Source organism: Schistocerca piceifrons, chromosome 2 (genome assembly GCF_021461385.2).
Source record: "Schistocerca piceifrons isolate TAMUIC-IGC-003096 chromosome 2, iqSchPice1.1, whole genome shotgun sequence".
NCBI lineage: Eukaryota > Metazoa > Arthropoda > Insecta > Orthoptera > Acrididae > Schistocerca > Schistocerca piceifrons.
Genome location: NC_060139.1, coordinates 375,200,808 through 375,214,893, shown reverse-complemented (window position 1 = coordinate 375,214,893; position 14,086 = coordinate 375,200,808). Strand labels below are relative to the sequence as shown.

At 44.2% G+C, this 14,086-nt stretch overlaps 1 pseudogene; it reads left to right on the top strand.

Annotated features, from left to right (window-relative positions):
• LOC124775409 overlaps positions 1-14,086 on the top strand; it is a 362,017-nt pseudogene that overhangs the window by 38,664 nt on the left and 309,267 nt on the right.

Genomic DNA, 14,086 nt, shown 5'->3' with positions numbered 1-14,086 from the left:
ACAGTGTAGAATATCCAGGATTCCGTTGGAGAACACTTTGCAATTTGGTTTTCACTTTGTCAGCCACATGACCACGAGGTCGCCCCAACTCCCTCTGCACATGTTGCAAAATACTCAGGGCCTCTCATAGCTGAGTGCCAGCACCTTCCAGTCGTTTGATGGCTATTTATATCACTGAAAAATTGGCGCTGATGTATGCCAAGTTTCGACACAATGTGTCTGTAAAAACTTCTTTCACAATTTTGATAGCACTAGATTCATTGCTATCAAGCTCACAAAAGATTGTCTTTATTTAGGTGTACTTCGTGCAGTAATACTCAGCAGCGTTAAGCTAAGAGCACCATCGTGTAAGAACAGGTTTAGGTGGGAGGGGCGTTCAAGGTGGTTGTTCCTTGAATTTCTGCACCCGTAGTGGAGCCTTCACATAGATTTTCTTGCCACAGGAAATTAATTTGTCCACGTCAGAGTAATATGATCGCACCTCTTCGGCAAGTCTGTGCAACGCATGTGCAAGGCAAGTGGCGTACACCATACTGCGGTAGCGAATCTGAAGCCCTTTGGTTGCTTTAGTCATATATGAAGCACCATCTGTTACAAGTAGCAAAATGTTATCTCTTTTCACACCATCCGGCCACAGTAGCTTCAGAGAGTTGTCAAACAAAATAGCAATCGTCGAATTGTTTATCGAGAGCTTCACACGTTAGTAGGAACATATTTCCAGGGCCATCAACTTTTAGGACACCAACAACAATATTTGCAATATATCGCCCATTAATATCCGTAGTTTCTTCTATCGACAGCCAGATCTTTTGCTCAGCAATAGTAATTCGTATTTTGTTGCCTACATCATTGTAGCATACGGATAAATAGTTCTTTCTCAGTGTAGATTCATATGGAACTGGATGTTGGTTGGTTGGTTGTTTCGGGGAAGGAGACCAGACAGCGAGGTCTCATCTGATTAGGGAAGGACGAGGAAGGAAGTCGGCCGTGCCCTTTGAAAGGAACCATCCCGGCATTTGCCTGGAGCGATTTAGGGAAATCGCGGAAAACCTAAATCAGGATGGCCGCGTCCCGGACGCGGGATTGAACCGTCGTCCTCCCGAATGCGAGTCCAGTGTCTAACCACTGCGCCACCTCGCTCGGTGAACTGGATGTGTTGTGTACTTCTCCAAGAACTGTCTGAAGCGTGGATTCTTCAGCTTTTCCAATGAGATGTTGCAGGACACCATCATCTCACAAAAATCCTTGCAGAATGATTGCACGGTTGACGTTTGACCTGTCTGCTCAAATAACAGAGTTTGCCTGCTGTTATTTTCAGCACTTCGTTTCACACAGCTGCTGTGTTTAGCGGTATTACAGTGTTGTTGCACATTAAAGCGCTTTTCTGCATTAACTTTAACTGCACTCTGTTTACAAAATAATATTTTCCCATCAGTACTAAAGAACTTCTCTCCAAATTCTCGAACATATCCTCGCAACTTCAAGCTGTCGGAGCACTTTGCTTTAGGCATGTTGAACAAGGCAAAGGCTGTATTCAAACTGGTTACTGGGAACACCTGTGCGACTGCGATGATTATTACGCAGAAGCCGCCTTTGTGGGCTCTGAGAGCGTATTGTCGACTCTGCGCAACAATGTTTTATGTTCGTGAAACGACTGTTGTGGCACACCGATTTTCTGCTCTGTCCTGAGAAATAAAGCTGTGTACTAATTTATCTGTTTATCTTTCATAATAGCACGTTAAATATTGTCTCGTGAGCAACATATTCATTTTCTTATTCGTGTGTCCCGTAAGATATGAGAAAAACGGTATATGCGTTTCTGGCAAAAGTTGACGGAAATATGACCTATTATATTAAAAGTTAGCCGCAATATGATCTACTACTAAAATTTGTTGAAATATGACTTTATATGCACAATCAAAATACATTTTTCGACACTAACATGGCTAGATTTTTGTGTAAATTGTTCTAAAATTCACCCTAGAGTTCAGAAATAAATATCACTTGTCATTAAAATCCGGGCCCTAATAATCACACTGACAGATCATGCGACCTGGGTGACCAGCTAGGGCCGTGACCAGACTGTAGGTTCATCCACATGATCGACGAGATATACTGGTCTCTTGCGGCATGCGTCGGGTTGATTTGGTAGCTCTCTGAAGTATCTTCTGGTGAACTGCAGCCACAATTTCCGCATGTTTTTGACTTGGTCAAAACAGACTCTGACTGACACCACTTTCGGGTTAAGCATTGCATGGCATTCTTTGGTGGCACTTTGACGCCATTAAACCTCAGCAAACAACTGACCACACCGTTTCCGCGACTTTATTATCACGTATCTTTCCGCAACGAACACCCGTTGCTTCGCTAAGAGTACCATCGCCCCTTTGCACTGCTGGACTCACACTGACATAGCCCGAACTACGCTCTGAACCGGTGTGGATGTACACATAGTGTGCGCGTCACGGAGTGTATGCACACATTCACGTCCAATTGTATCCACTCGTCTGGGCCATTTTTATTTGCCCCGCCCTGTACTAGCACTTCTTTTATTGATCCGTGCATGTCTTTCACAGGGAAATTGGACATGTCACGTTAACCAGCTTGATTGTCTTTCGTCTCGCGGTTCTAGGCGCGCAGTCCGGAACCGCGCGACTGCTACGGTCGCAGGTTTGAATCCTGCCTCGGGCATGGATGTGTGTGATGTCCTTAGGTTAGTTAGGTTTAAGTAGTTCTAAGTTCTAGGGGACTGATGACCACAGCTGTTAAGTCCCACAGTGCTCAGAGCCATTTGAACCATTTGATTGTCTTTCTTATAACTCTGTTCGTTATGAAGATATAAACAGCACTACGTCTTTTTCAAACAGCACCCTGCATTTTTTATTCTGTAATCATCTTCCTCATCTCAAGAACTATTCTAATACGTATCACAGTACCAGTTACAAACACGTGAAGTTGTTAAAAACGTAACACGACTCTCCTGTTCTAGCGTACGGTTTAGGTACCCAGGGTAAAATACAATGAGGTAACAAAAGTCATGGGATACCTCCTAATGTCGTGTCGGACGTCCTTTTGCCCAATGTAGTGCAGCAGCTCAAAGCAACATGGACTCAAAACGTCATTGGAAGTCCTCGACAAAATTAATGAGTCATGCTGTCTTTATAGCGCTCCACAACTGTGAAAGTGTTGTCTGTGCAGGATTTTTTGCACTAACTTACCTTTCGATTAGGTACCACAAATGTTAGATGGGGTTCATGTCGGCAATCTGGTTGGCCAAATCAATCGCTCTAACTGTCCAGAATGTTCTTCAAACAAGTCGCGAACCATTGGGGCCCGGTGACATGGCGCATTCTCATCCTTAAAAATTCCATCGTTCTTTGGGAACAAGGCGCGCATGAATTTCTGCAAAAGCTCTCTGACCAGCCGAACATCCAGAAGACCCAAGCCACTCCACGTAAACACAGACCACACCATTATGGAGCCACCACCAGCTGGCACACTATCTTGTTCACAACCAAGGTCCATAACTTCGCGGGGTCTGCATCACACTTGAACACTACCGTCAGCTATTAGCTACTGAAGTGGGGACTCATCTGACCAGGTCACTGTTTGCCAGTTTACTGGCGTCCAGCCGATATGGTCACGAACCCTGGAGAGGCCCTGCAATCCCTGTCGTGCTTTTAGCAGAGGCACTCCTGTCGGTCGTCAGCTGCCATAGCCCTTTAACGTCGAATTTCGCCCCGTTAATCTAACGGATAGTTCCTCCTACCATAGTATGAAGACTTTCACGACCGGATGACATATCTTCTGGTAAACCTTCCGGGATGTAAGGTCGTGGTCCATGAAACTCTTCAGCTCCTAACGTTTCGTCCAGAGCTGCGCTGGACATCTTCAGAGGGGTGTTTCTCCTCCGGTGAGTCTTGCCGACTCGGCAAGACTCACCGGAGGAGAAACACCCCTCTGAAGATGTCCAGCGCAGCTCTGGACGAAACGTTAGGAGCTGAAGAGTTTCATGGACCACGACCTTACATCCCGGAAGGTTTACCAGAAGAGTTCCTCCTACGTTCCACACTGATTTCTGCGGTTATGTTGCTTGTCTGTTAGCACTGACAACTCTACGCAAACTCCGCTATTCTCGATAATTAAGTCAAGGTTGGCGGCCATTGCGTTGTCTGTGGTAAGACGTAATGCCTCAGACGTGGTATTCTTGGCACACAGTTGACTCTGTGTATCTCGAAACACTGAATTCCTTACCGATTTCCGAAATGGAATGTGCCATGCTTCTAACTCCAACTACCATTCTGCATTCAAAGCCTGTTAATTCCCGTTGTGCGGCCGTAATTGCGTCAGAAACCTTTTCACAAGGATCACCTGAGTACAAATGACTGTCCTTTTATACCTTGGGTACGCGATGCTGCCGTCATTTGTATATTTGCTTATCGCTATCCCATGGCTTCTGTCACTCCATTGTAAACTCGTCCACGTGCCGGATTTGAGAGTAAGCAAACGGAAACACGAGGACAACCCACATCGGTCATTCAGTCAGTCGTCTTCAACTGAAGGTCTGAGTGAGCACAGTGTACACCAACGAAGAAAAGGAACAAATGCTGCTCTTCCAGGGAGATGTAAGTTACCAGATACGCAATTGCAATAATGTTTTCTTATTTACAATACGGGTATACGTTATACAGTGCTGTAGTACTTACAAATGAAACGTGGGATAAAGACATAGTCGATTAAAAAACCACATCATCATTGCTTTTTGTATTGTACTTGAAGGTAGGAGTAGTGCTACTCAGTGGTACTATACTGAGAGCGATATCCTGACAAGAACCCACGTTACTTACTGATGCTTACTCGTCTTGTTGTCGCGCTTCAGGAAACAAGAAATATCACCCCAAACTTGTATTATGCATAGATAAGGAGCATTCCTACATTTTCTTCGTCGGCGTAGGCGTTCTCTCGAGCAAACTTTCTGTTGAAGACTGTTGACTGAATGACCAGAGTGCATTTTTCATCTGTTTCCATTTGTTTACTGTGAGTTCCAACACGTGAACGAGATATCGATGCCGGAGAACCTCCAGTGTACGCTAGAAAACAAGAGTCAATGTCATTTTTGTGTTGCATCTTCGACAACTTCATGCGTATGTGGCTGGTAGGCTGTGATCCGTTTTTAAAGTTATTTGGGATGGTCGAGATAAAAGTGCACCCTGTATACAGAACACTTACATACTTACACGGCTAGTTTCACAATGCTGGGATAACAAGTCGACCATAGCCTTATACTAGAACCATCCTACATTTCTTTGAAGTATTTTGGGGAAAGCACGGAAAAACCAAAGGAGATGACCTCACAGAGACTGTACCTCCATACACCCAAATTCATGTTCAGTCTGTATAAAACAGCGCAATCTTATTCCGTTTAGCCGTAGTGTACAATACTGTTTTGAAAATAGGTTATCTAACAAAGTGAAAAGTTCATTTCTCATTACCATTCACAACACACACTGTACACTCTACGCGCATATTTTGTAATGTAACATTACACACAGTATCAGCTGAACATCATAACCATAACCACGATGTATGACATCAATTTATTGTACGGTAATTTCCGATTTGCTTCTCCAGAAAATTTAGTCAGCATCTCTCCATAAGGAGCGAGATGCTGATCTCAGAAAGACAGTAAGGCGTTAGTATTACCACTGCAGAACTTGGGGAGTAAAGTTTCCCAAACAGAAAAGAAATTACACTCCTGGAAATTGAAATAAGAACACCGTGAATTCATTGTCCCAGGAAGGGGAAACTTTATTGACACATTCCTGGGGTCAGATACATCACATGATCACACTGACAGAACCACAGGCACATAGACACAGGCAACAGAGCATGCACAATGTCGGCACTAGTACAGTGTATATCCACCTTTCGCAGCAATGCAGGCTGCTATTCTCCCATGGTGACGATCGTAGAGATGCTGGATGTAGTCCTGCGGAACGGCTTGCCATGCCATTTCCACCTGGCGCCTCAGTTGGACCAGCGTTCGTGCTGGACGTGCAGACCGCGTGAGACGACGCTTCATCCAGTCCCAAACATGCTCAATGGGGGACAGATCCGGAGATCTTGCTGGCCAGGGTAGTTGACTTACACCTTCTAGAGCACGTTGGGTGGCACGGGACACATGCGGATGTGCATTGTCCTGTTGGAACAGCAAGTTCCCTTGCCGGTCTAGGAATGGTAGAACGATGGGTTCGATGACGGTTTGGATGTACCGTGCACTATTCAGTGTCCCCTTGACGATCACCAGTGGTGTACGGCCAGTGTAGGAGATCGCTCCCCACACCATGATGCCGGGTGTTGGCCCTGTGTGCCTCGGTCGTATGCAGTCCTGATTGTGGCGCTCACCTGCACGGCGCCAAACACGCATACGACCATCATTGGCACCAAGGCAGAAGCGACTCTCATCGCTGAAGACGACACGTCTCCATTCGTCCCTCCATTCACGCCTGTCGCGACACCACTGGAGGCGGGCTGCACGATGTTGGGGCGTGAGCGGAAGACGGCCTAACGGTGTGCGGGACCGTAGCCCAGCTTCATGGAGACGGTTGCGAATGGTCCTCGCCGATACCCCAGGAGCAACAGTGTCCCTAATTTGCTGGGAAGTGGCGGTGCGGTCCCCTACGGCACTGCGTAGGATCCTACGGTCTTGGCGTGCATCCGTGCGTCGCTGCGGTCCGGTCCCAGGTCGACGGGCACGTGCACCTTCCGCCGACCACTGGCGACAACATCGATGTACTGTGGAGACCTCACGCCCCACGTGTTGAGCAATTCGGCGGTACGTCCACCCAGCCTCCCGCATGCCCACTATACGCCCTCGCTCAAAGTCCGTCAACTGCACATACGGTTCACGTCCACGCTGTCGCGGCATGCTACCAGTGTTAAAGACTGCGATGGAGCTCCGTATGCCACGGCAAACTGGCTGACACTGACGGCGGCGGTGCACAAATGCTGCGCAGCTAGCGCCATTCGACAGCCAACACCGCGGTTCCTGGTGTGTCCGCTGTGCCGTGCGTGTGATCATTGCTTGTACAGCCCTCTCGTAGTGTCCGGAGCAAGTATGGTGGGTCTGACACACCGGTGTCAATGTGTTCTTTTTTCCATTTCCAGGAGTGTATATAGTGCTAAAGTGCTATGTGAAGTAACACAGCTGATTTATTATTGTTAAAATTATTATTATTTAGTTGTTTTACATTTCTTACCGAACCCTTAGTATGTTATCTAAATACTCCCCAAATATATAGAATGTATTGCTAAATAGCCTTTATAAATAAGTTCGTCTTAGTAATCTCTTTAACCTCATTGGAAAATTTATTATACAGTTTTGTTCTTTGGTAGAAAATGAAGTTTGAGTTTCATGCTTATGATTTCTGCTTGTTCCATAGTCGTGGACAGAGCATTTTGTGCCGTAACTGTCAAGGTAAATTTTATGTCCGTACCTGATTTGTAAAAGTACTCACACAGTATGGTTAAAATACCCAGTATTTTGAGCAGGTCTTTCCAATAATCCCGTTTATTACTTTCGGTTATTACTCTTATGGGCCTTTTCAGTATTTTGAAAACTGTGTTCATACCTTGGCCATTGGTCCCCAAAAAGTAATTCCAAAGCTAAGTGGTGAGTGCACAAGTGGACAATATGTAAGTAAATGACATTGGCCTTTATACACTGCTCATACGCCTCTAAAAGCACAACATGCTACTTACTAGCATATTATGTAGCAAAGCAAACTGAAGACCTTGCCTGGTGGCAGCCTCATCGTGATTACTCCCTAGTGATGGGGAGCGAAGGTATCAACAGCAACAGTACATTTACAGATGTTGTTCCACCATGACTATGTCCTCCATAGCATTTCCACTAAACTTTGGCCAGCATATTTTATTGCACAAAATGTCTTGTACACTATCATTGTGGCAATATTTACTCACAGAGTGAAGGACCTGAAACAATGTTTCGTCTGCATGAAGCATTGGCGTCTTTACTTTGATGCTTTAGTTTCTCTTAGGAGTCTAATGTTATGGCTTTTTTGAAACTATGTAATCTCTTTCTCACACACTAATTCGTTTTTTCTGGCAGCTTTTTAAACCGAATTCCATAAAGGGAACAATATTTCCACAGAGTTTCTTAGCTACCCTTGTTCTCTGAGCTAGAAGCAGCGAGGTTTCCACGAAGTTCGTATTTCGCTATACAACGGTGGCTAACGGTTACTGCTGCTGAATTGTTCTTCCACACAGCATCCCATACGAGAAAACTAGTTGCGTCTTTACCTGTGGTAGTTTAGGTACTTGGGCTAAGCACGGCTCTGTTTAAAAAGATTAGCTCGACATAGTCATAGGATCCAGTACCTAGTTCGCTGTAAGTAACAGTAACCTGTAGCTGTTATCCTGCAGTCAAATAGTCTATGCATTGGCCAGAATTGCGAGATAATAAAATAAATAAAAGTACAAGTTGAATGGATAATTTAATAGCAGGGGTTCAATTCCAACGTCTGTAATTTATGTAAACGACGGAGAATTATGTTGAATAATGTGTATTCAAGACACGTCAGATAAGCGGGAAGTGTCCTACAATATTCAGTTAAAATACAGACAAAAATACTTTTACCAAATGCAGTAAAGTTACGTTGAGAACGTTATGAGAATGGTAATAAAATCCCCAAGTCAAACAGTCATCGAACAGACTCGAAAACTAAGTCCATTTCATAATCACAGTATATGAGATATTCACCATATCAAAACAGTTGTGTTCAACCTGATGATTTACAAATTATCATAAGTGTTACAAAGAATAGTAACTCATATCCTGTGTATCCTCATTTCCGTAATACATGCGATGTAACTTAAGAGTCCTATTCTGGAGCACATTCAGACCTGTCCAAATATAAAGTCCCTTCAGAAATTAAGCTACGGTAATGGACGTTCAACATCCAGAATCAAACACCTGCACTACTGAATCATACACGTTACCCCAGGTTCTGCAAGAACTTGACATAACGTGTCCAGTACCGCCCACTTGAGTTCTCCATTTTAAAAGCCCCAGACTAAAGTCTGCTTTTCCATTAGCTGAAGACCGTCCCCATCAAAAATATATCGTTCTTATGTTCTACAGACATGATTCGACTCACCTGACTACTTCCTCACACTAAACTAATATACTGCAACAATATTTAAATAAAAGAAATGTTATAAACATTTGGTCACGTGCAGACCATGTACAATGAATATAAATAAAGGTATGTTCATGAATAAATAAGCCAGTATTCTTGTACAAGGTCGCTCATAATAAATCACAACAGATTGTCCTTAAATATTAATTAAATAATTAATTATTCATACTTGACAGAAGTGTCTTTTGGTTCTCTTTTCAGTTGTGGTGTCCGCTAACCCATGTAACTGATCGCTTTTAAATTAGCACAGTTTCTTTAATAGCACTCTGCGATCAACATTCCAATAAAGTCACTGGCAAAATAGTGAACGGTTCATCGAATAACTACATAAGTGTTACGAAATGTTTGATACTGATGCAGTGTAAATATGGAGAACACGATGGTATGACAAACATTTGCGTAATAAAAAAGATATAGAAGACACAATAAATCAAGAAGCCGGGAGTGTGTGGAGGATGATCGATGGCAGTGAACCCAAGACGTCTGACTGTTGTAGATGTCGCGCCGCTCATGTGTGGTTTGGGACTGTCATGCTGAAGGAGAGGGTGCTCTATGTGTGGACGAACTCTTAGATATCGAAAGTCGATTACAGCACGCTGTTTCTCATGCACGGACATAGTTACGTTGCATACCGCCATGTCACACGCTACATTTCGGAGCCCTCTACCGGCAGAGGGTTGCAACTTGCATCGGCCAAGCAGGAAAGTCAACTGAGTAATATGCATGACATGTGATACACTCCAAGACAAAAAACATCACGAAGGAACTATCCGAAAGGGACAGAAATCGGTTGATGTGATATACCTGTGGACGGAATTTAGTACGATATTCCTCATGAGGCTACCAATCAATTTCAAGCCGAACAATTGCTTGCTCAGTTTGTGACGCTCCTTCTCTTGAATAAATCATCCAATATTTATGAAATTGTGATCGTTTGTTTGTACTTATATCCACATAACATCTACCGATTTCTGTCATATTCGGATGATTACTGCGTGGTTCTTTCTTTTTTTAAAAAAGAAAAAAAAGAAGAAGGAAAAGTGAATCCTCAACCGATACTGAGAACATTTCAGCACGCCCTCATAGATTGGGAATGAGACACTGAAAGTAATAGATGAATTCTGACATTTAAGAAACAAAATAACTAATTTACAATTTGCATTAGTGATCTAATGGATAACGTTGGAGGTTCATGAGGCTATTCGCAGTCGATTCTTTCGTGTATAGGAATGCTGCAATGCCATAAGGCTATAGAGAAATGCAGCAAGATCTGCAGAGGATCGATGATTGGTGCAGTGAGTGTCAGTTGACACTGAACGTAAATACGTATAATGCATTGCGAATAAATAGGCGAAGAAATCCACTACTCTTGAATTACACTACTGACGAAAAGTCATTGGAAACAGTTACTACAGCAAAATACCTAGGGATGCCCATCGAGAACAACCTAAAGTGGAATGTCCAAATAATAGGGAAAGCAGATGCCAATCTGAGGCTTAGTGGAAGAACCTTAAGAAAACGTAACTCATCCACGAAAGAAGTAACTAAATGTTAGGGATCTTTTCTGAAGGTATTTTTCTTATATATATAGCCCTCTGCGGAAGTGAAACGTGGACAGCAAACAGTTCTACCGATTCTTGACTATTGTGCATCAGACGCGGACACTTATGAAGTAGCAGCAACAGAAGAAATGGAGAAAATCCAGCGAAGGGGAGCAGGTTTTTTACAGGATCGTATATACGGCGGGAGAGCCTTGCGGAGATGCTCAACACACTCCAGTGGCTGCAAGAGCGGCGTTGCACATCACGGAGAGGTTTATTCTTCAAATTTCGTGAGTTCAAGTTTCATGAAGAATTGTGGCAACACACCTCAAAAAAGTTTTGCATCACCCGATTCCCAGAACTCCTGAAGACATACGTTGACTGTGGATATTGTATCACAGACACAGTTCCTTTGACTGTTCAGAGATGTCACTAAACCCGCCCAAAGATGTAAACAACCATGCATGAGCAGCGCCAGGGGGTCAGACAGCGGATCACTTCCAGTCATTCCACCAGGAAGGAGGCACACGGCTCGTGTTGACTGTAGTTCAACTATGCCTAGGCGGTCAGTAACTCTGTTCGATCGCGCCCGCATTGTTACTTTGTGCCAGGAAGGGCTCTCAACAAGGGAAGTGTCCAGGCGTCTCGGAGTGAACCAAAGCGATGTTGTTCTGACATGGAGGGTATACAGAGAGACAGGAACTGTCGATGACATGCCTCGTTCAGGCCGTCCAAGGGCTACTACTGCAGTGGATGACCGCTACCTAGGGATTATGGCTCGGAGGAAACCTGACAGCAACCCCATCATGTTGAATAATGGTTTTCGTGCAGCCACAGGACATCGTTTTTAGACTGCAAATGTGCGTAATAAGCTGCATGATGCGCAATTTCTCTCCCGACGTCCAAGGCGAGGTCCATCTTTGCAACCACGACACCGTGCAACGCTGTACAGATGAGTCCAACAACATGCCGAATGGACCGCTCAGGATTGGCATCACGTTGCCTTCACCTATGATCGTCGCATATGCCTTCAACCAGACAATAATCGGAGACGTGTTTGGAGGCAACCCGGTCAGACTAAACGCCTGAGACACTCTGTCCAGCGAGTTCAGCGGAGGTTTCCTGATGTTTGGGGATAGCATTTTGTGGGGCCGACGTACGCCGCTAGTGGTTCACGTAACGGTAACGGCTGTACGATACGTGAATGCCATCCTCCGACTGATAGCGCAACCACATCGGTAGCGCATTGGCGAGGCATTCGTCTTCATAAAGGACAATTCGCGCCCCCATCGTGCACATCTTGTGAATGACTTCCTTCAGGATAACGACATCGCCCGACTTGAGTGGCCAGTATGTTCTTCAGACATGAACCCTGACAAACATGCCTGGGATAGATTGAAAAGGGCATGTTTATGGACTACGTGACCCGCCAACCACTCTCAGGGATCTACGCCGAATCGCCGTTGAGGAATGGGACAATCTGGACCAACAGTGCCTTGATGAACTTGTGGATAGTATGCCACGACGAATACAGGCATGCATCAATGCAAGAGGACGTGCTACTGGGTATTAGAGGTATCGTTGTGTATAGCAGGTGGTACAACATGCAATGTGTGGTTTTCATGAGCAATAAAAAGGGCGGACATGATGTTTATGTTGATCTCTATTCCAATTTTCTGATTTTTTTGATGTGTGTATTTCTCATGCATCTTTCGTGAATGGGACAGGAAAAAAGGTGAAAAGGTAATTAGACCAGAATGACTCTCCGCCACACACCGTAAGTTGGCCTTTGGAATAGACAGGTTGATCATAAACAGTCTGAATAGTTTGTAAGCGTCTGCAAGGAAGAAATAGTTGCCAAAAATAAAAGTCGATACGTTGCACCGTTCCCGAGTTAATTAGCATTGAAGTTACCCCATCAGGTCGTTACTCGTCCAAATGCAAACTACCTACCAGATTCAATTAATGTTAGTTGTTTTCATAGCGAAGATGATAGCGCACAAGACTGCTCAGCCTCTAGCTTGAATTAGATCTTTACTGGCGGCCCACGTCCGGTTTTTGTATGGCTTTCTTCTTCGGCTTATAACACCAAACGAAGAACACGTTGGCAACACCGTCTCTGGGAGATCGCTCGAATTTGGGCGTGGAAGGGCCTGATTGGCCAATTCCAGTGATAATTAAATCGGAAACGGCGTAACGTTTTTTTTAACAATTATTTCTCAGCTCAGTCTAACCTGTAACACTCTTGCAAGCTTTTCAGACTGCTTGTCACCACCCAGTAGATATAGATTCAGATTTAGCAGACGTGAAGAGGATATAACATTTCCGCTGACAACAGCAAGAAACGCTCTCCTGAAAAAGATAAATTTATTAAACAAATTAACGTTTGTGTTAATTTAAACGTTAAGAATCTTTTCTGAAGGTATATGTTCTTACATATAGCCCTCTGCGTAAGTGAAACGTGGACAACAAACAGATCGGAGGACAAGATAACAAGTGTGATGACACAGTGCAATGCTGAATATTAGATGAGTAGATCAGACGACTAATAGAAAACGGAAGCAAGTCAGAGAAAAAAAGAAGTTTGTAGCACAGCTTGATTGAACGAATGGTCATATCGATCGGGCTCACGCCGAGTCAACAAGGAATACGTAGGCTGGTAATGGAGAAAACTGTGAGCGATAAAAATTGTAGTGGGACACGAATGCCTGAGTACATTAACCAGTTTGAAATCGATGTAGGGTGCAATAGCTACACAAAAGCGAAGAAAGTTGCCAGTATAGAGTAGCATAGGCAGCTGCATCAAATCAGTCATCTGATTGGTTACTACAAGAATAACAACAGAAAGACAGTGATTCAGAGCGCCATGTAGTGGGCGCAGTAGAAACGACGACAAGGGTTTCGCCAAGAACGCCCCAGGGAAGTGTGATAGGACCACTATTATTTTATATATACATAAGCAATCTGGTGGACAGGGTGAGCAGCAAACTGCGGCTGTTGGGGGAAGATGCTAGGGTGTTAAGGTGTCGAAGTTGAGTGACTGTTGAAGGATACAGGATGACTTAGACAAAATTTCTAGTTGGTTATAAACGGCAGCTAGCTTTAAATGTAGAAAAATGTAATTTAATACGAATGAGTTGAGGAAACAAACACGTAATGTAGAATACAGCATTAGTAGTCTCCTGCTTGACACAATAAAGTCATTTAAATATGTGGGCGTAACGTTGCAGAGCGATATCAAATGGAACGAGGATGCGGATATTGTGGTAGAAAAGGTGAATGGTCGACTTCGGTTTGTTGGGAGAATTTTCGGGAAGTGTGGTT